Below are 20,357 nucleotides of genomic sequence, written 5' to 3'. Positions count from 1 at the left end.
TTTGCTTTCATATTCATCAAAACTTATTGATTATTTTAGGAAGAAATTTTTTTAATTGACACTGTGACTGTGTCTGTCATGGCACAACTTACTGAGCGTAGCACTGATATCCCATAGCCAGGGCCACTGGAATTATGTGTAAGGGGAGGGGCAAATGATGCAGCTGGGTTGAGTAAATTATGCGACAAGAAAAGGCAAATTATGCTGTGTAGTTCGGTGCATTTTGTGATAGTATGACTTCTTTCTTTTGTCTTTTTAGGTCTCGCCTGTCGATGCGCATGCGCATCGAGCTTGCGAGACTATGGGGGCTTATCCACTCTTTAACCAACTTGCAAGGAATCGTGGCGATGCCTTGCAGTGCACGAGAAATTTAAGCTCAATGCGCATGCGCATTGAGCTTAAAAGCGCGTGCACATGCCCCCAGCCGCCTGCCTTGCCTACTCTCTCACTGCCTCCCCCAGCTACGCCCCCTCACTTCTTGATTGCACGGCCGCTAGGCCGTGCCTCCCCTACTCTCCTCCCCCCTCCTCCTCCTACTCTCCTCCCCTGCCTGCCGTGTCGCACCTCTCCCCTCCCCACAGCAATGCCCTCCGTTTTGACTCGCTGCCTCCTCCCGCTCCCCCGCTCCGCCCCCTCCCCTACCTGCTGTGTCGCGTCGCATTTCTCCTCCCCCCTCCCCACAGCAATGCCCTCCGTTTTAACTCTCTGCCTCCTCCCGCTCTCCTTAATCCGCTCTCCCTCCTCCCACACCCCGCTCCGCCCCCTCCCCTCCCTGCCGCGTCGCATTTCTCCTCCCCCCTCCCCACAGCAATGCAGGCCTGTTGCGACAACACCTAACCAGGGGAACAAGCCTGCTATCCCTTCCGCTTGTTTTCCATACAACTTTGTCCGTTATCTCTTCACTCCCGCCTGTGCACCCCTTGTCCCCATCTCTTTATCTCTTTACTCCCGCCCGTTTTCCCATCTCTTTATTCCCACCCGTGCACCCCGATCTCCGTGGCAGGGTGCGTTGGCCGTGCCTTGTAGCGCTGTCGCTATGTCCAGTGTTTGGCGCGTGGCCGTCGTGTCTTCGCTTTTAAACTGAGATCTCTCTTCCGGTTGTCTATATGCGTGCGCTTGAACTCTATTAAGGTAAAGGTTTATACCCCAGCGTTTGACTTTGCTAAGTAATCGCAGTTGTTGCTCCGTTTTATAGAACGTATAATTACTTTTAAAACAGTAAAATATTTGCCAAAAAAAATCTGGAGTTCCTGCTTGCGGTTGGTAGTGGTGTTAGAATGTTATCCCACGGCTCCTTTTGCCTGTACGAGGAAGCTCCACGAGTCGATGGTACCCGTTTATTTTGCATGGCAATCCGTATCCCAAAAGCTTATATTGCGTGTTACTTGTGAGGTGCTAGACCTACGAAATGTGTTTGGCAGCTTCAGATATACTCTCTGACTTAGTGACATTTTAATATTTGGTGGGACACGGGCAGTATATATATTTAGGGCCCCCTGCGTGTTTTTGTTAATTTTTATATTTATTTCTCCGTATCTGCTCGTTCAGGCCCTTATGCTACTAATCAGTGCTGAATTATTGTAATGATTCAGAAATGGGGCACCACAGTAACAGCCGAATGTTCAAGTTACTTCGTGTCCGCCGGGGCAGAGCGCTTGCAATTAAAACTTTAGTTCCCAAATATTTGCATTCACAGATGTGGTCCCCCACTACAGACGTTATTGCTATAATTAGTTTTAGTAAAGTTATGTTAAAAAAAACAATGCGTCCTCGCATACATTTTTGCTATGTGGATGTATTTAAACAAAGCATTGTAAACAGACGCTCATGTATAGTATGCATGCATTCACAATACATTTTTACAGCGAATGCCACATCTCGCGAAGAGACGTGATTTCGGGAATTTTCCATAAACCATCTTGTAAATGAACAAAATATGCTGGCGTAGTTTCAACCTGGCCTACCACTATACAGACCAAACTACACCCTAGTAAAACACTCTGTGAAGTGATACCGCGCACAGTGGTATTTTCGCTGAGAAAAAAACACTTATCCAACACAAAATAACTTTTGCACTGGAAAGGAAATGCCCATGTTACTGCAGGAAATCGCCTTGGTTAAAACCCATGGCATTAAACTTCTATTAGGCTTGCTGGTCTGTCAAATTAGAAAAATAATCCGTTTTCTATGGGCTACATTGTTAAACCAGGAATTTTGACTATCATACGTTTTATTGGAGGGCTTGGAAGTGGGGGTCCATGCAATTGCTCATGGTTTAAAACTTCTCTGCTCAGACGTCCCAATAGGGACCGTTTTTTTTATTCAGCAGTATTGTACTTTCATCATAAATGTTTTATATGTAACTCTGTCCTGCCCGTGGAGGAAGGTATCCCTGCGGCTGGCTTGATACACTTTGGGCCCCACCAAGAGCGAGCAGACTGCCCATTCGTAGGTGTCACATTCACGAAAGTTATAACTATTGGCATTGTAAATGACAAAGCTATCAATTTAGCTATTTTAAAAAACAACACATAAATAAAATAATTGTCATTTACAAGACCAATAGCTCCAACTTTTCTAATGCGAGACCTATTGCATTTCCAATGCTTGTTTTTTTTACCATGGTTAACACTTTATGGGCATTGGTTGCACCTCATTAGTATCTGTTTAACACCCAAATAAAACAACAGAACAGTGGCCAGTCAACCTTTGCAAAGAGCCTTCCACTGCACTGCAACACGTGTTGCTGCGTTTATAGGAACTTTAGAACCGTTTAAGCTAGAAACAATGTTTTTGTTAAAATGTGCAGATTATGCAACTGATGAAAGATTGTGGCAAATGCGGCATATTTATAATTATGCGGAAAATACTGCAGCCGCACAATCGCATTATTGCAGTGACCCCACTCATAGCTAAACAACTGGCCCAGGTACTTTTGATTAGTGCACAAACGAGACCCAAGAAACTGCATGTTGCTGGTTTATTTAAACATAGATAAAAGATACATTTACCAGCAACTCAAAAGCAGTCCGTGATGAAACAAACTAAGCTGTCTGCCAACCTGACTAACCAACTACCATCAGGAGTACATGTCACCTATAGTAGTATCGCAATAGACTTACAAGTGATAACCCTGCGTTTGGAGTCCAAAATCCAGGAGACTGTAGCACCCACTGTGGTGGAGTGATGGAGCGATTACAGGCCAGCCCTCAACCCTCAGCTGCACAGGCTAGCAACCATCCCATGGGGTACAGAGGTGCTGGCGCCTTCAGTTGGGTTCCCAACCATATGCTGCCAGGGTATTCAGAGCATTCCCTCTCTTAGGCACAGAATTCTTGGTTTAGTACCACCTTGTAGCTCTACCAAGTCTCCGGGTAAACTGCTGCCAGGACTGATTCCTCCCATCGTCTATCACCTATGGCCTCTTGTTAATGACAACCAATTGGCTCCAATGGTTCCTGTAAATCCAATAGGAAAAGTTCTGTATTTGAATCTGCGATTTGAACCCTATCATACAAAAAGTAGCGGTTTACTTGAACGCTGATGAGGTTGTCAAGAAATCTTAGCTCCCGGAGATGGTCCTGTGTGGAGTTGAAAAGACCATCCTACTCCACACACCTTTGTCAGTCTTGGAGCGGAATACCTTCAGACCAACTTCCGCATTGGAAAGGTTTATATGCACTATGTGTGTCTTGTGCTTCCTCCCCCAAAGTGCGCCAGGCATGCCCAGACTTGGGTCCTGGGCTCACTGTCACTGAAGTAAAGCAAGCCTGGCTGACTATGGATAATACCCCAAAACTGGTCCCAGGATGCTTGTTTCTGGTCCAGGTAGGGCCTGGCTTGGCAGTTTCGGGCTGGACTGTTCCCATGAGGAGCAGGGCTTGGTGAGCTAAAGAATGATAGATTTAACTCCGATCTCTTGACTGGGGTAGGGGGTGAATGTTTGATTAGTTCCGCATTCCGGCCATCATTTGTGTGACTTTTGCTTATATGCATTACAGGTATTTATATTCAAAGGGCCTGAAATGTGTTGTCGAGCTTGGATTTGGTCACCAGCTTGACACACCTGGAGGCTCCTAAGAATGCTGGTGCAAAGGCAGCTGGACAGGTTACTCTACCAACACAGCCCAGCATGTCCTTCACAACGGGGAAGTCAGTTGGGGTCCTACTATCTGGCTCTGTGTTAAGACTTTCCCCAACCTTTCAGGGCTGCTCGCAGGGGTAAGGAGATTGTGGGGTAAGAGTATCCATTCATATTGGAATGATTTACTACTACGTCTACCTTTTGTAATTATTCAAGCATGACTATATCTTTGCTCCTTGGCTCAGTAAAGCAAAATCCTGAACTCTAGCCTCTAAATCATCAGGACTCCAATGTTCCAGGCATTGGAATCCCAGAGCAATGTTCTGGTGCTAAAGCACTACATCTAGTAACGGTGTGTGTACAGAGCGAGTGATAGCTCCCCAAATCTTGGTTTTCTGCAAGAGATCTGCGGAGAAAGGGGCTATCTTCAGGCCCACCCATGCAGCTTCAAACTTGAAAATAAGAGAGAGCATCAGCCTGGTCTCTCTGCTGATTAAGTACCAGGAGGCAATTGGCAGAATGTGAGTAGATCGCGTACACCACTGCCCTGTAATCAGATAAGAGGCCGCTTCTAGTACACCAGATGTAGCTCAATAACTGTGGGCACTAGTTCTAACACTGATGTTCGCAGTGCTCTTCTGCACCAGTTACCAAACCCCACCCTCCTGAAAGCATTTGTGAAAAAAGCTTTGGGCTGAAAGCTCATGGTGACCTCCAAATGAGGGAGCCATTGTATTTCTAGAGAAACAAGTGCCAAATCCACAAGTCTTCCTTGAAGCCAAATTAGGTGGTTCCTCTAGGTTATGTTAGAAGTAACTTGGGTCATCCTTCTGGTAAAGACTGTACTTGCTGTGAAGTTGAGGTTAGCCAAAAGACTTTTAATCACTGCTGGTATTGTCTCCTCCCAGCCAGTATTGACTCATTTAAAGTGGCAACCTAGAACTAGTCCTGAGTCTAGCATTTAGATCTGTCTAAGCCAGGAACTGGAAACAGCCCAGAGCGTCGGAATACCTGGGGCACAAGAGGAGCCCACGAGAAGCCTCCATCGGCAACCGATAACAAAATACCGGCCAATCTCCTCTCCCGATGTTTGGGGAGACACAGCTCAACCACGATGGCGATCGGGGAGACGGGAGGCAGAGGAGGTGAGTGCCGATAGAGGTACAGCGAGCTGCCCGCAACCCATAAAACCCTGCCAGCACACGCCCAGCGCTACGATCACACACCCTGCCCAGCGTGGCACAGAGAGAGCGAACGGGGGATACAAGAGAGTGCCGGTCACCTGGACCAAGCAACAGCTGAAAGGCGAAAGAGAAACTAAACTCAGAGCGCCGCCATCTTACCTGCAACGGCCGAACCTACTTAGCTCCGCTCCCCCTGACCACGAAGCAGCGATCACATAGGAGGCGGACATAGGCAGCTCCCACCCCAGAGAAGCACAAAGCAAAGGAAACCTCCAAAGCCGTCCGCGACTCGCATCTGAGCCGGGAGAGCACAGAGCCACAACCGGATGAAGGAAACCGAAAGCAACACCAGGAGCGGCCAACTTGCGGGCCCATACCTTCCATCCAAACGAGAACAACACAAGCCTTAAAACCATTAACAAGGCTGCGGGCGCCCCCCCCCCACCGGAAATCGAATGTACATTACCACAAGCTCCCGCAAAAGACCGGGCACAACCGTAGCCCAGCAACTTCCGATAACGGATAAGACGAGCGGCAAAAAGGAGCTTGTGAGGAATCTAAACAAGCAGCTCCGTATGCGGGAGTCAACAAGGCATAGAGCCAAATAGAGGTAACAACGTGGTCACCAAGATTAGATCAGGCCCTAGAAGCACCTCACCTAACTACACTACGCTGAAGGGGGAGGAGACCAGACCAGAGCATAAAGAACATAGACCAGTCGTGGAGGGGAAAATAGGAAGCAGGCCAGCAACGGCGCATCAACAGACACAAGAAAGTGTTCCACAACTGAGGCGCTGGCAGGGGCAAAAGCAAAGACGAGGACGAGGTGTAGCAGAGAACCCAGCAGGTATAGAACCCACCACACAATCCCAACACCAAGAGGTGAACCAACCAAGGCCCTATCCTCTCTCCAAAAGGAGGGCAGACTAGGCAGCTTCCAATCCAGAAGAGGCCTCGACACAATGGCAGGACAGGAGGTGAAACCCTGCAACGACATCAAGAAGCATAGGAAGGACACATTGGAATCACCCCTGAAACAAAGAAACGAAACTACCCTGGATATGATCCTAAAGAGGGTTAATGAAGGCAACGAAGTGGCCAAGTCAACAAAAGTAACAACATGCAGCTTGAACTAGCAGCAATAAGAGCCGACCTACATAACACAAACACCAGGATAGAAGCAGCAGAAAAGCGCATCAGCGACATTGAGGACGTAACGCTAAAAAGCAACAAATCGCTGGCAGAGAGCACCAAGATCTCAAGAGCCCTCCAAAAACAGCTGGCAGAGCAGGACGATCGAGCAAGGAGAGGGAACATCCGCATCCTGGGCATCCCTGAGGGAGCTGAGGATAAAGCCGGTGCCTGCACAACTCTACTAGAAGAAATAATACCACAGCTGACTGGCCTCAAATTCGACAGACAATTTGAAATAGACAAGGCCTACAGAGTGCCAGCATTGAAACCACAGCAGGGTAAAGGACCTCGGCCAATAATATGCAGTCCGCCGAGATAAAACCACACATAGACAATCTTCGCTTTTGCTCGTAAAAACCCGAACCTGAGATGGGAAAGCAACAAAATAATCCTCACGCAGGACTTCTCGAGACAAACCGTGGAGACCAGGAGGGGATTCCTGTCATTAAGGAACACGCTACGTAGGAACAACATCACCATCAGTTTCGCGTCTGTAATGGCAGGGTTTTTGGCTCTATTTAGCAGTGATATAGACTTTAATCTTGCTCACATCTAGGATAGGTATTCTTAGCTTGTGTTGGCCCTTTTAAGCCCTTTCTTCCAGACATAGAAGAGGCCATCTATTGCCTATTGGCTTTGGCCTGTTATTTTTGCTTATAGTAGAGGTTGGATCCTGTGGTCCTGACTTTATATTACACATTGGTATGGTTTATGTAGGCACTCTGATAGAGCTAAGGGGTATTTCATCCTTCTCAGGCGTACAGGCCCAGAACTAGAGGGACTCCATCTTGATGGAGCTGAGAGGCTTCAAGGGTAAAGGTAAAGTTTATAGTTAAAGCTGTTGTTCGCTTGGAGAGAACCGGCTCAGGCTGGCCCTTATCGAAGGAATGTATTTTTCTCCACTCCGAAGACACAACTTCAGGCTGGCCAGCTGGGAACGTGTCCTTGGTACGGGGAGGTACAAGAATTTGGTGGGCGGCAGGTTACTGGCCGTAACTTTCCATGAAAGGACAAGCTTCCATATTAGCGAACTACAGGAGAGGAGTGTTCATTCCAGCTTGTGTGCAGTCCAGCTTGGAGGTCAGTTCAGCTTGGAGTCAGAGCAGTGTGGTTCTTGCAGAGGAGAGAACAGGATGTCTGCTGGAGCTGCAGAATAGGATTTACAAAAAGGGGGTGGTGGTGATGAACAGAGTGTCTGAGTTAAACAGACCACTCTTACCCAGTCCAAAGATCAGGGCTTGATCCATCACCGTTATTTATCTCACTGCCCCATCCCAGCTCAGAACCTGGCTATATGCAAATCAGTCTGTCCCTGGCCCAGTGCATCATGGGAACAGGGCAGACTAAACTACCAAGCCAATTCTTCACCAGAAAGGAGACAAGCTACCGGGGACCGGTTTCTGGCATTTCAGCCTTCTTCGGCCCGGCTTGCTTGAATCCTGATGGAGCAGTGAGAAAGGGACTCATGTCTGAGTATACCCTGCCACACCTATAGTGGCCAAAAACGATTTACAAAAAGGGGGTGGTGATGAACAGAGTGTCTGAGTTAAACAGACCACTCTTACCCAGTCCAAAGATCAGGGCTTGATCCATCACCGTTATTTATCTCACTGCCCCATCCCAGCTCAGAACCTGGCTATATGCAAATCAGTCTGTCCCTGGCCCAGTGCATCATGGGAACAGGGCAGACTAAACTACCAAGCCAATTCTTCACCAGAAAGGAGACAAGCTACCGGGGACCGGTTTCTGGCATTTCAGCCTTCTTCGGCCCGGCTTGCTTGAATCCTGATGGAGCAGTGAGAAAGGGACTCATGTCTGAGTATACCCTGCCACACCTATAGTGGCCAAAAACGATTTACAAAAAGGGGGTGGTGATGAACAGAGTGTCTGAGTTAAACAGACCACTCTTACCCAGTCCAAAGATCAGGGCTTGATCCATCACCGTTATTTATCTCACTGCCCCATCCCAGCTCAGAACCTGGCTATATGCAAATCAGTCTGTCCCTGGCCCAGTGCATCATGGGAACAGGGCAGACTAAACTACCAAGCCAATTCTTCACCAGAAAGGAGACAAGCTACCGGGGACCGGTTTCTGGCATTTCAGCCTTCTTCGGCCCGGCTTGCTTGAATCCTGATGGAGCAGTGAGAAAGGGACTCATGTCTGAGTATACCCTGCCACACCTATAGTGGCCAAAAACGATTTACAAAAAGGGGGTGGTGATGAACAGAGTGTCTGAGTTAAACAGACCACTCTTACCCAGTCCAAAGATCAGGGCTTGATCCATCACCGTTATTTATCTCACTGCCCCATCCCAGCTCAGAACCTGGCTATATGCAAATCAGTCTGTCCCTGGCCCAGTGCATCATGGGAACAGGGCAGACTAAACTACCAAGCCAATTCTTCACCAGAAAGGAGACAAGCTACCGGGGACCGGTTTCTGGCATTTCAGCCTTCTTCGGCCCGGCTTGCTTGAATCCTGATGGAGCAGTGAGAAAGGGACTCATGTCTGAGTATACCCTGCCACACCTATAGTGGCCAAAAACGATTTACAAAAAGGGGGTGGTGATGAACAGAGTGTCTGAGTTAAACAGACCACTCTTACCCAGTCCAAAGATCAGGGCTTGATCCATCACCGTTATTTATCTCACTGCCCCATCCCAGCTCAGAACCTGGCTATATGCAAATCAGTCTGTCCCTGGCCCAGTGCATCATGGGAACAGGGCAGACTAAACTACCAAGCCAATTCTTCACCAGAAAGGAGACAAGCTACCGGGGACCGGTTTCTGGCATTTCAGCCTTCTTCGGCCCGGCTTGCTTGAATCCTGATGGAGCAGTGAGAAAGGGACTCATGTCTGAGTATACCCTGCCACACCTATAGTGGCCAAAAACGATTTACAAAAAGGGGGTGGTGATGAACAGAGTGTCTGAGTTAAACAGACCACTCTTACCCAGTCCAAAGATCAGGGCTTGATCCATCACCGTTATTTATCTCACTGCCCCATCCCAGCTCAGAACCTGGCTATATGCAAATCAGTCTGTCCCTGGCCCAGTGCATCATGGGAACAGGGCAGACTAAACTACCAAGCCAATTCTTCACCAGAAAGGAGACAAGCTACCGGGGACCGGTTTCTGGCATTTCAGCCTTCTTCGGCCCGGCTTGCTTGAATCCTGATGGAGCAGTGAGAAAGGGACTCATGTCTGAGTATACCCTGCCACACCTATAGTGGCCAAAAACGATTTACAAAAAGGGGGTGGTGATGAACAGAGTGTCTGAGTTAAACAGACCACTCTTACCCAGTCCAAAGATCAGGGCTTGATCCATCACCGTTATTTATCTCACTGCCCCATCCCAGCTCAGAACCTGGCTATATGCAAATCAGTCTGTCCCTGGCCCAGTGCATCATGGGAACAGGGCAGACTAAACTACCAAGCCAATTCTTCACCAGAAAGGAGACAAGCTACCGGGGACCGGTTTCTGGCATTTCAGCCTTCTTCGGCCCGGCTTGCTTGAATCCTGATGGAGCAGTGAGAAAGGGACTCATGTCTGAGTATACCCTGCCACACCTATAGTGGCCAAAAACGATTTACAAAAAGGGGGTGGTGATGAACAGAGTGTCTGAGTTAAACAGACCACTCTTACCCAGTCCAAAGATCAGGGCTTGATCCATCACCGTTATTTATCTCACTGCCCCATCCCAGCTCAGAACCTGGCTATATGCAAATCAGTCTGTCCCTGGCCCAGTGCATCATGGGAACAGGGCAGACTAAACTACCAAGCCAATTCTTCACCAGAAAGGAGACAAGCTACCGGGGACCGGTTTCTGGCATTTCAGCCTTCTTCGGCCCGGCTTGCTTGAATCCTGATGGAGCAGTGAGAAAGGGACTCATGTCTGAGTATACCCAGAGGAGTGAGGAGAGGAGGAGTGTTCATTCCAGCTTGTGTGCAGTCCAGCTTGGAGGTCAGTTCAGCTTGGAGTCAGAGCAGTGTGGTTCTTGCCGAGGAGAGAACAGGATGTCTGCTGGAGCTGCAGAATAGAGTACAGTTCTTGAATGGAGAAAGAAGGCAGACGATTGCTGAAGATGAGGAGAGAGAGCAGTGCAGAGAGCATCAAAGAAGGCTGTCAGCTGGAGCAATTGAACCAGAGGCGTGGTGATGTGGTGACGGAGGGAGAGACAGAGAGAGCCCTGATCCCACCAGAGTCAGAGAGAAATCTTCCTTCTAATAGGTGAGGTAGTCTGAACTAGTCCCCTTTACAATTACACCTTAATCTTGTTCTTATTCCCTAGGCTATTGTATGTCTAATCTTTTCCCTTTCAGCGGTGTGTTAAAAGTTCCTGTTACCCCGCAGATATATTGTATGTCTAATCCTTTTCTTTCAGCGGTGTGTTAAAGTTACTGCTAGTTATAGAGACCCCATAGTTTTGTGTATGTGTATTTTATCATTGTTACAATAAACTTCCCCATTAATTAGTAACTAGTGTGGTGTATATCTTTGTCCCCATACAGTGAGGGTAATCTCATTTCCTAGTCAGGTATTACTGTTTGAACAGATGCTACCCCTGATCAGGTAAGTAATAGTGAATAATTAGGGAGATAGGAGACCTGCAACTAAGGGATAAAGTTACACCATCCCATAATCCTGTAAACAGCGTCTTCTGTTCCAGAGCATAGGTAACCTTTTTCTCCTAGTCAGATGTTACAGCCAGAACAGATGCTGCCCCTGATCCGGTAAGTCTGAATAAATAGGGAGAACAGGGAGCCCTTGAGCTAGGGAATTGTTGACACTAAGTAATTGGCCATCCCATAATAATATTGTAGTAGCAAACCCTTAGTGAATAAAGAGAGAGACTTCCCAACATAAAGAGATAGAGAGCTGAAGGTATTCATAGGAAAGTGGTCGTCATTGGTAAGTGGCGTTAATGAGAGCGCTGGGGAGGAGACCAGCGTGGAGGCCTGCCGGATTGCGGGCCGGGTGTAAATGAGAGCGCTGGGGAGGAGACCAGCGTGGAGGTCTGCCGGATTGCGGACCGTGTGTAAAGGAGAGCACTGGGGCTGCAGACCAACGTGTGTAGACACGCCGGATTGTGTGTCTTATCTGCCCCAGGGTAGATTAGTCTGGGTCTGAGTGACCGAGAGACTATATGGTATGGGTGTGGTGTAGGGCATGAATATCCTTAGTAATCAGTGAGTATTCTTAGTATCCCTATAGATTTAGTGGTGTTTCTGATAATATGAGCTTGTATATTGCGAGTTCCCCATCCTCAGGTAGGTACCCAGGTGCCTGGATAGATGGTCCTGAGGAGGGATGTGGTTACGTTCTGGCTGGGTTAGAGGGCCCCCTGGGGGCTGATCCCATCTAAGCAGAAAATCCGGCCATTACATCTGGCGTAGTCGGCTGCTTACGAATCCTGTGTGACCTGGCCATGTGCTTGGAGAGGTTCCCATGTGTTGTGAGGGAGTGCCCTGATCGCCAGTTCCATCTGGCGTAATCTTGCAGTTTATGTAGCCTGTGTGACCAATGGGCTTGAACAGTTGCAGTGTGAGGAGATTGTACTACATCATGGCATTTGGCTTATTCAGGGTGGAAGAAATGATTTTCATTTTGGTGTTTGAACTGTCAGGGTTGAAGGAGGACATTACATGAGGGAGCCAGTAACATCTTTGTGATGGTCCAATTGTATAAATGTGTGTGAAAAATGCTTTTAAATTGCCCATTAAATTGCTTGCTGCGTCTGCTTATACTGTGCAATGTGAAATGTGTTCAATGTAATATGACTTGTGGAATTCCTTGTTAATAGCTTCTTGTAAATATGGCTTGTGAATAGCGCCATGTTAATGTGGCTTGTGAGGTGCATGTTCTCATTTTGACTTGCTGTGTTCCTTGTGAATTGCGCCTTGGATATATTCCTTGTGAGGAGCGTGTCATTTTTTGAACTTGTTGACTTGTCTTGTAAATATGGCTTGTGAATAGCGCCATGTGGTTATGGTTTGGATAGAGCATGTTATTGTTGCATTAGGTAGGAGAGAGCTGGTTCTCTTTCAAATGCTTGGAGAAATTGTTTTGTAGATGTGCGTACGTGTTATCTGTAAACGTGGAGAGATGAGTTCATGACTTTCCCATGTATCCGCGGACATTGGGGAATGATTGTGCTTGAGCTGCCAAAGGGTTAATATCTTGAATTGAGATGGCAGTATTTATTTTAACATGCTGTTTAACATGCATGGTTATTTGAGCTGACTCTAAAAGTCAGTGAGTATTTTGATGATTGATGGTTTGATTTGACTTTTATTGGTTCCTGGGTCTGCCTACGTGCTTTGTCAGCTTCTTGAAGGAAAGGTAACATCTTGTGCTAAGCGTAGGGCTCTGTTCATTTAACATTCTTTTTGAAATGCGTCTACGAATTTGTGTGGGTTTGCCTTGGAACTGATGACTTCATGTGTCTGACTCTTAGAGGTCGGTAAGTTATAAATCAACCAGTCGGATTGAGATAAGGGTTTGCACGGAGAGAGCAGTGTTCTTTTAAATGTGCTACTTAATATGCATCCACAGACGTGTGGAGTATTATTTTTGATTGCATGATTTAAAATGAGTGAAATATTAGAAGATGGCCCAGTTGGTGTGCGCACGCTACGGGGCTGTTTTCATTAATTATTTCTTTGAGGGTTTTCCATCTAGAAAGGAATGTGCTGGCCGGTGTTTTGCAATGATCACAGGTTGAGAAGAATCAATCTTGCCCGACAGTGCATGATAACATGTGCTTTTAATTAGTGAACGGCAACCGTGTGCTTTTAAAACAAATGTGTTCTCATTATTATTTTCCCAAATGCAAGCTGAACCTTTTTTCACATGTAGATGTTTTAATATGCAGCAGACCAGCATATGTAAGTTAACCCACTCAGTTGAAAAATAAATGGCTGTTTGATAATATATGAATTTGGCCCTTTTACTAGGTTGAATTGAAAGGCTTGCACGATAAATTATGCTGCAATGCAAAATTACATGTTGCCCCTGGTTGAACAAAAAACAATGGTGAACTGTGTCTGCATTTTATGTTGTTTTACAATTATTTCCCTTTCAACAGCTGACAGTATATATATTTATTTTTTGGATGCTAGTGTGTATAGTTAGGGTGGAGCAGAATATATTGTTAAAAATGATAACTATAACACACTACCATCTTAATGCATTGCTATGTGTCCCTTACATTAGTTTAATTTGCATTTAGTTACAAGGCTCGCCTATGTACTTTGACAAGCTGTTGATAGAAAGGTAATACCTTGCACGGTAAAAGCAGTGTTCACTAAACATGCTGCCTGATAGATATATGTGCAGAGAAATATTAAACCCAACAGTCCATGATAATTCGTTTTTCAAATGCAAAATGCATGGGCTTGTGTGCATAAGTAAATTGCCCCTTTTTGTGTGTTGATCTGCATGCTAAATAAATGCCCATGTTTCAAATGTCTTGCCTTCTAGCTGAATTAGTTAGACAAAAGTCTTTTTAGAAAGTGGAGCTTTTAAGTAGACAGATTAATTTGCTTTGTACCACATTTGAATTTGATTTTGTTAGTTAGAGAATCTGGCCTGGGAACAGAATTGTTTTGGCTTCCAGGAAATGTGTTTGACCTTGATTTTGCCTGGCTCTCAGACAGCTGTTTTGTAAGGGGAGGGCTTTTTCCTTCTAGAAGCTGTCTTGTTATCATTGGCCAACATCCAATTTTGTTCCGCGCAAGAAGTGTTTATGTAAGGGAGTGGTTGACTCGCTCTTCCTTGCTGTCGGTGCAGACAGCTTCCTTGCCTCCAGATAAGGGATCCTTGTACATGCAGAGTAGTTGGCAGACTCTTGGCCCTTGGAGTTAGTTAGATACAGTAGGCCTGGGTAGGCTTCCCTGATTAGAGAAAGAGAGGCTTGAACCGAGTGCTTGGCAGCGCCCTGCTCCTGCAGTGAGATCATCACTTGGCTTCTGCGTATTTTTTTGAGCAGATTCAAAACTCTGAGCACGAACATCTTTCTGAAGGGAGGGGCTATCTCACAGAGGATTAGGGTACTGTTAGGCCCCAGCCCTTCCAGCTGTGTATTAAAAAAATTAGATTTTGCTCAAACAAATTTCAAAGTATATGGTTTTAATTATTTCTTGACTTCAGAATAATGTTTTTAATTAATTAGGATATTTTCTTTTCAACAATGAAAAGCACTTGGGGTGCTTTTTAAATGGAAAATTTTGTCTTGCTAGATTAATGATACTGGTTTTCTCGTTCTAATAGGTTGCTGGGTTGTGGTGTTCGGTGTGTGCGTCGGCCCACCCCCTCCCACTCCCTTTATTATTTTAGTTTTTTATTTTCATGTTTTTATGTTAGTCTGTTATTTTTGGAAGATGGAACCAGACCAGACCAGACCGGATTGGTGGTGGATCAACGGTGGAGGACGTGCTTCCTTGGTACCGGATGAAGATGCAGGGTGGTGACCTACACTGATGTCCCAAAATTGACTACCTTGAACCCCAAATTTCCCCTGTGCTGAACATTGACTGAGCTCGTCATGAGCATGGAAGGGGTTGACTGTATTCTACAATTGGCTGCCTCAGCGGTCAGGTTCAAACCCCATACAAATAACATTGGATATATTTTTGACAAAGCCAATAGTATTCTACATGAACCCATTTTTATTGGATTTTGATAATGTTTCCCACAACGGGAATATGTTATGTAATTCCTTGGCCTGCATTATTCCCATGTTTTTCTTTGCAATCACTACAAACAGGCCCCACTTTAAAAAAACATGTTTTCATGGTTTTGCTGTTTATGTAGTACTGTCTTTACTTTTTAGGGTGCAGTCACCTATTATAGTTTTCCTGTTTTCTGCAAAACAGTATGGAGGAACGAAAAAAAAAATGGTGGTGCACACATGTGTTCCACAGTGTGATGAAAACTAGGTGCTAACTGTTTTGTGCTTTTATGTATGCACCACGTTTAGATAAATTTTATATGCATAGTGCTACACCAGCTATTTTGTAGGAATGGGGTTGTCTTTATTTTCCTGTTATTACACTTCCACTTTGATTGATCAAAGGGTGGTTACCCTAGACTTTAGGTTGTCCTGGGAGGTGTGTCTTTTAGTATGATTATGTCCTACATTTATTATTAATGTTTGCCCAGACCTTGAGAACCGTTTGTCATGTTTATTTCTCAGATTTCACCAAATTTTTCCTTAAGTTGACCAATGTCAGTAGGCCTCATTTAGGCCCATTGTTATTTTTATCCCACAAACAAGGCCCTACACCAATAGATTTCATGAGTTATCATTAGCTTAAGTTGACCATAGTAGGTAGGCCTCATTTAGGCCCTTTTGTTGTTTTATCATTAGAAGTTGAAACACAGTTAGTTCTTAAGTTGTCCGAAGTAGGTAGGCCCCATTTAGGCCCCTTGCTGTTTTCATTCAACACATAAGTCCCTACATCACTAGGTTTCACCAGTTATCACTAGAAGTTGAGGCACATTTAGTTTGAGGATGCTTTGGTTAGTTTCTGTTGCTATCAGATCAAATCTTAGATATGTTTCAGCATTCAAGTCAAGGGTGCTTTGCTTTGTTTTCAGTTGGTTGTTAGATTTGTATTCCCTATATTGAGTTTTAGTTGGAATTTCCTTAAGTTGTCATTCATTTTAGAGAGTTTTTTGGTTTTTGATTTGTTGATAGATTATGTTGATGTTTGTTTATATGGATGTTATTGTTTATAGATGTTCGCAAGATAAAGTCTAAGGGTGGAATGTAATGGCAGGGTTTTTGGCTCTATTTAGCAGTGATATAGACTTTAATCTTGCTCACATCTAGGATAGGTATTCTTAGCTTGTGTTGGCCCTTTTAAGCCCTTTCTTCCAGACATAGAAGAGGCCATCTATTGCCTATTGGCTTTGGCCTGTTATTTTTGCTTATAGTAGAGGTTGGATCCTCTGGTCCTGACTTTATATTACACATTGGTATGGTTTATGTAGGCACTCTGATAGAGCTAAGGGGTATTTCATCCTTCTCAGGCGTACAGGCCCAGAACTAGAGGGACTCCATCTTGATGGAGCTGAGAGGCTTCAAGGGTAAAGGTAAAGTTTATAGTTAAAGCTGTTGTTCGCTTGGAGAGAACCGGCTCAGGCTGGCCCTTATCGAAGGAATGTATTTTTCTCCACTCCGAAGACACAACTTCAGGCTGGCCAGCTGGGAACGTGTCCTTGGTACGGGGAGGTACAAGAATGTGGTGGGCGGCAGGTTACTGGCCGTAACTTTCCATGAAAGGACAAGCTTCCATATTAGCGAACTACAGGAGAGGAGGAGTGTTCATTCCAGCTTGTGTGCAGTCCAGCTTGGAGGTCAGTTCAGCTTGGAGTCAGAGCAGTGTGGTTCTTGCCGAGGAGAGAACAGGATGTCTGCTGGAGCTGCAGAATAGAGTACAGTTCTTGAATGGAGAAAGAAGGCAGACGATTGCTGAAGATGAGGAGAGAGAGCAGTGCAGAGAGCATCAAAGAAGGCTGTCAGCTGGAGCAATTGAACCAGAGGCGTGGTGATGTGGTGACGGAGCGAGAGACAGAGAGAGCCCTGATCCCACCAGAGTCAGAGAGAAATCTTCCTTCTAATAGGTGAGGTAGTCTGAACTAGTCCCCTTTACAATTACACCTTAATCTTGTTCTTATTCCCTAGGCTATTGTATGTCTAATCTTTTCCCTTTCAGCGGTGTGTTAAAAGTTCCTGTTACCCCGCAGATAAATTGTATGTCTAATCCTTTTCTTTCAGCGGTGTGTTAAAGTTACTGCTAGTTATAGAGACCCCATAGTTTTGTGTATGTGTATTTTATCATTGTTACAATAAACTTCCCCATTAATTAGTAACTAGTGTGGTGTATATCTTTGTCCCCATACAGTGAGGGTAATCTCATTTCCTAGTCAGGTATTACTGTTTGAACAGATGCTACCCCTGATCAGGTAAGTAATAGTGAATAATTAGGGAGATAGGAGACCTGCAACTAAGGGATAAAGTTACACCATCCCATAATCCTGTAAACAGCGTCTTCTGTTCCAGAGCATGGGTAACACCTTTTTCTCCTAGTCAGATGTTACAGCCAGAACAGATGCTGCCCCTGATCCGGTAAGTCTGAATAAATAGGGAGAACAGGGAGCCCTTGAGCTAGGGAATTGTTGACACTAAGTAATTGGCCATCCCATAATAATATTGTAGTAGCACACCCTTAGTGAATAAAGAGAGAGACTTCCCAACATAAAGAGACAGAGAGCTGAAGGTATTCATAGGAAAGTGGTCGTCATTGGTAAGTGGCGTTAATGAGAGCGCTGGGGAGGAGACCAGCGTGGAGGCCTGCCGGATTGCGGGCCGTGTGTAAATGAGAGCGCTGGGGAGGAGACCAGCGTGGAGGTCTGCCGGATTGCGGACCGTGTGTAAAGGAGAGCACTGGGGCTGCAGACCCACGTGTGTAGACACGCCGGATTGTGTGTCATATCTGCCCCAGGGTAGATTAGTCTGGGTCTGAGTGGCCGCGAGACTATAAGGTATGGGTGTGGTGTAGGGCATGGATATCCTTAGTAATCAGTGAGTATTCTTAGTATCCCTATAGATTTAGTGGTGTTTCTGATAATATGAGCTTGTATATTGCAAGTTCCCCATCCTCAGGTAGGTACCCAGGTGCCTGGATAGATGGTCCTGAGGAGGGATGTGGTTACGTTCTGGCTGGGTTAGAGGGGCCCCTAGGGGCTGATCCCATCTAAGCAGAAAATCCGGCCATTACAGCGTCCCAGCGAGATTCAGAATTACTGACAAAGGGAGGACACTGACTTTCGACGATCCAAACGACCTAAGAAGGTACATCCAAGGCCCACCAGCAGAAGACATGGAAGCCCAGAACCTATGAGCAGCAAAAAGAAGCGCATCCCCGGACAATGCGGAGAAGTCAGAGTGAATGTTAAAAGAAGAGACTACCAGACTCAGGAATGTAACAAACAGAACTACCTCTTTACTGATCTATCTCATACGTTCTACCTCTTGACGCAACTACGCTATGTACATACATAGCCAACCAATCTACCTCATAACAGATCTACCTCACAGCGTACCTACCGCTAGTGGCGGTGGCGAACTCGTGCCACGGGAACCTGGGCGAGCACCCAAAGGAGAACTGATAAAGTCTCACATATATCCTTTATGTTATGACTAATTGTTTACAGGGCGTGATACCACAGAACTTGGAAAGAACTCATCACTGAGCCTCGGGGGAGGGAGTAGGGAACTTTGCTGTCGCACACCCACTTAGCAAGCAGCGGGGGCTGGGGGGAGGTGCGGGAAGGGAGCTGGGGGGGGGGACACCGGATACAGCTATATGGGCTTCCTATATCTACTAATCTATTCTTCACTTTCCGTCTCTTCATCATCTCCCCACTACTCGGTATCGAACATAAACGACCACCAAACAGCTCGGTTAGGCCACACAGTCACAAAAGAGGGGGCACAGTATGGACAAAAAGGGCTTGGAACCTTGTGTTAACACAAATCAACACACACAGAGAAACACAAACCAAGAGCGACACACAGCACACAGGATGACACACACCCAACACTGACAGCTCCGAGCTAATATCAAAGTTGTCTCCTTCAACATTAAAGGACTCAACCACCCCATGAAAAGAAGGAAGGTCATAGAGTACCTAGCCAAGCTAAAAAGTGACGTGTGTGTCCTCCAGGAGACAAAACTGTCTGCCGACGACAAAACGACTCAAGGCAAACTGGATAGACCAATCAATAGGCTCACCAGCATGCCACAAAAAGAGAGGGGTTATCACACTGATAAACAATAAGGCCAAACTAACACTGCATGACTCCTACGCCGATGAAGAAGGAAGAGTCCTAATAACCAGCCTAACCAGGGGGGAGGAGACAATACACATAGCAAACATCTACGGTCCAAACACAGAAGACAGGGCATTCTGGACCAAGGTAGAAGACAAACTGAGCAAACTTCCACAAGATGACCTCCTAATAGTCGCAGGGGACCTAAACCAAGTGTTGGACCAGGCTACAGACAGACACCCACAAAGGCCTAGTCACAGCTCGCAGGGGTAAAACATTCTTAACATGTGTGCCAAGCTCCGACTTGGTGACCCATGGAGACTCCAAAACCCGGACGCCAGACACTACACTTTCTACTCCCACCCCCACAACTCCTACAGTCGGATCGACTACATTCTAATTTCGGAATCACACACCCACCTCATAGATCAAACAGAAATAGCACCAAGATCAATCTCGGACCACTCACACATCAGCCTAACACTATCAGGGAGACACAATGAAAATATTACGCGCAGATGGAGGCTCAACAATGACCTCCTTAGAAATAAAACCACCACAGCAGAGATAGAGACCCATAAGAGACTACCTAGAATTCAATGACAACCCAGACACTGATAGGGGCATCCTCTGGGACGCCTTGAAAGTAAGTATGGGCGGAAAATCCGTTACGCTCGCGGATTTAGCGGATTTTCGGTAAATTTGCAATCCGCGAGATTTGCGAATTTCCCGCAAAATTCGCACGCAGCGGATTTTTTTTTTTCTTGGTGATACAATTTTGCGGCGCGCGGCGGTTATCATCGTTTGCCGAGTTACTTTTCTTGATATTTTGCGAGTGCTGCGCCATTTTGGATCTTGCTGCGGGATCCCGCGGGAATTTGGCAAGCGCGATTATGTAATTGCGGCTTGCCAACTTTTACAGCGAGCGTTTGTCAACGCGAGTACGCCGTGATCACGTATCGCGGTACTTCGCAATTGCGAGCTTTGAGATGTGGCGAGCAGCAACAATCTCGCACACGCGAAAATATAAAATTTGCAATTCTGCACAAGAAATCCA

The sequence above is a fragment of the Lissotriton vulgaris genome, chromosome 7, assembly GCF_964263255.1.
Source record: "Lissotriton vulgaris chromosome 7, aLisVul1.2, whole genome shotgun sequence".
Taxonomy (NCBI): Eukaryota; Metazoa; Chordata; class Amphibia; order Caudata; family Salamandridae; genus Lissotriton; species Lissotriton vulgaris.
Note: the sequence above shows the minus strand (reverse complement) of the source record.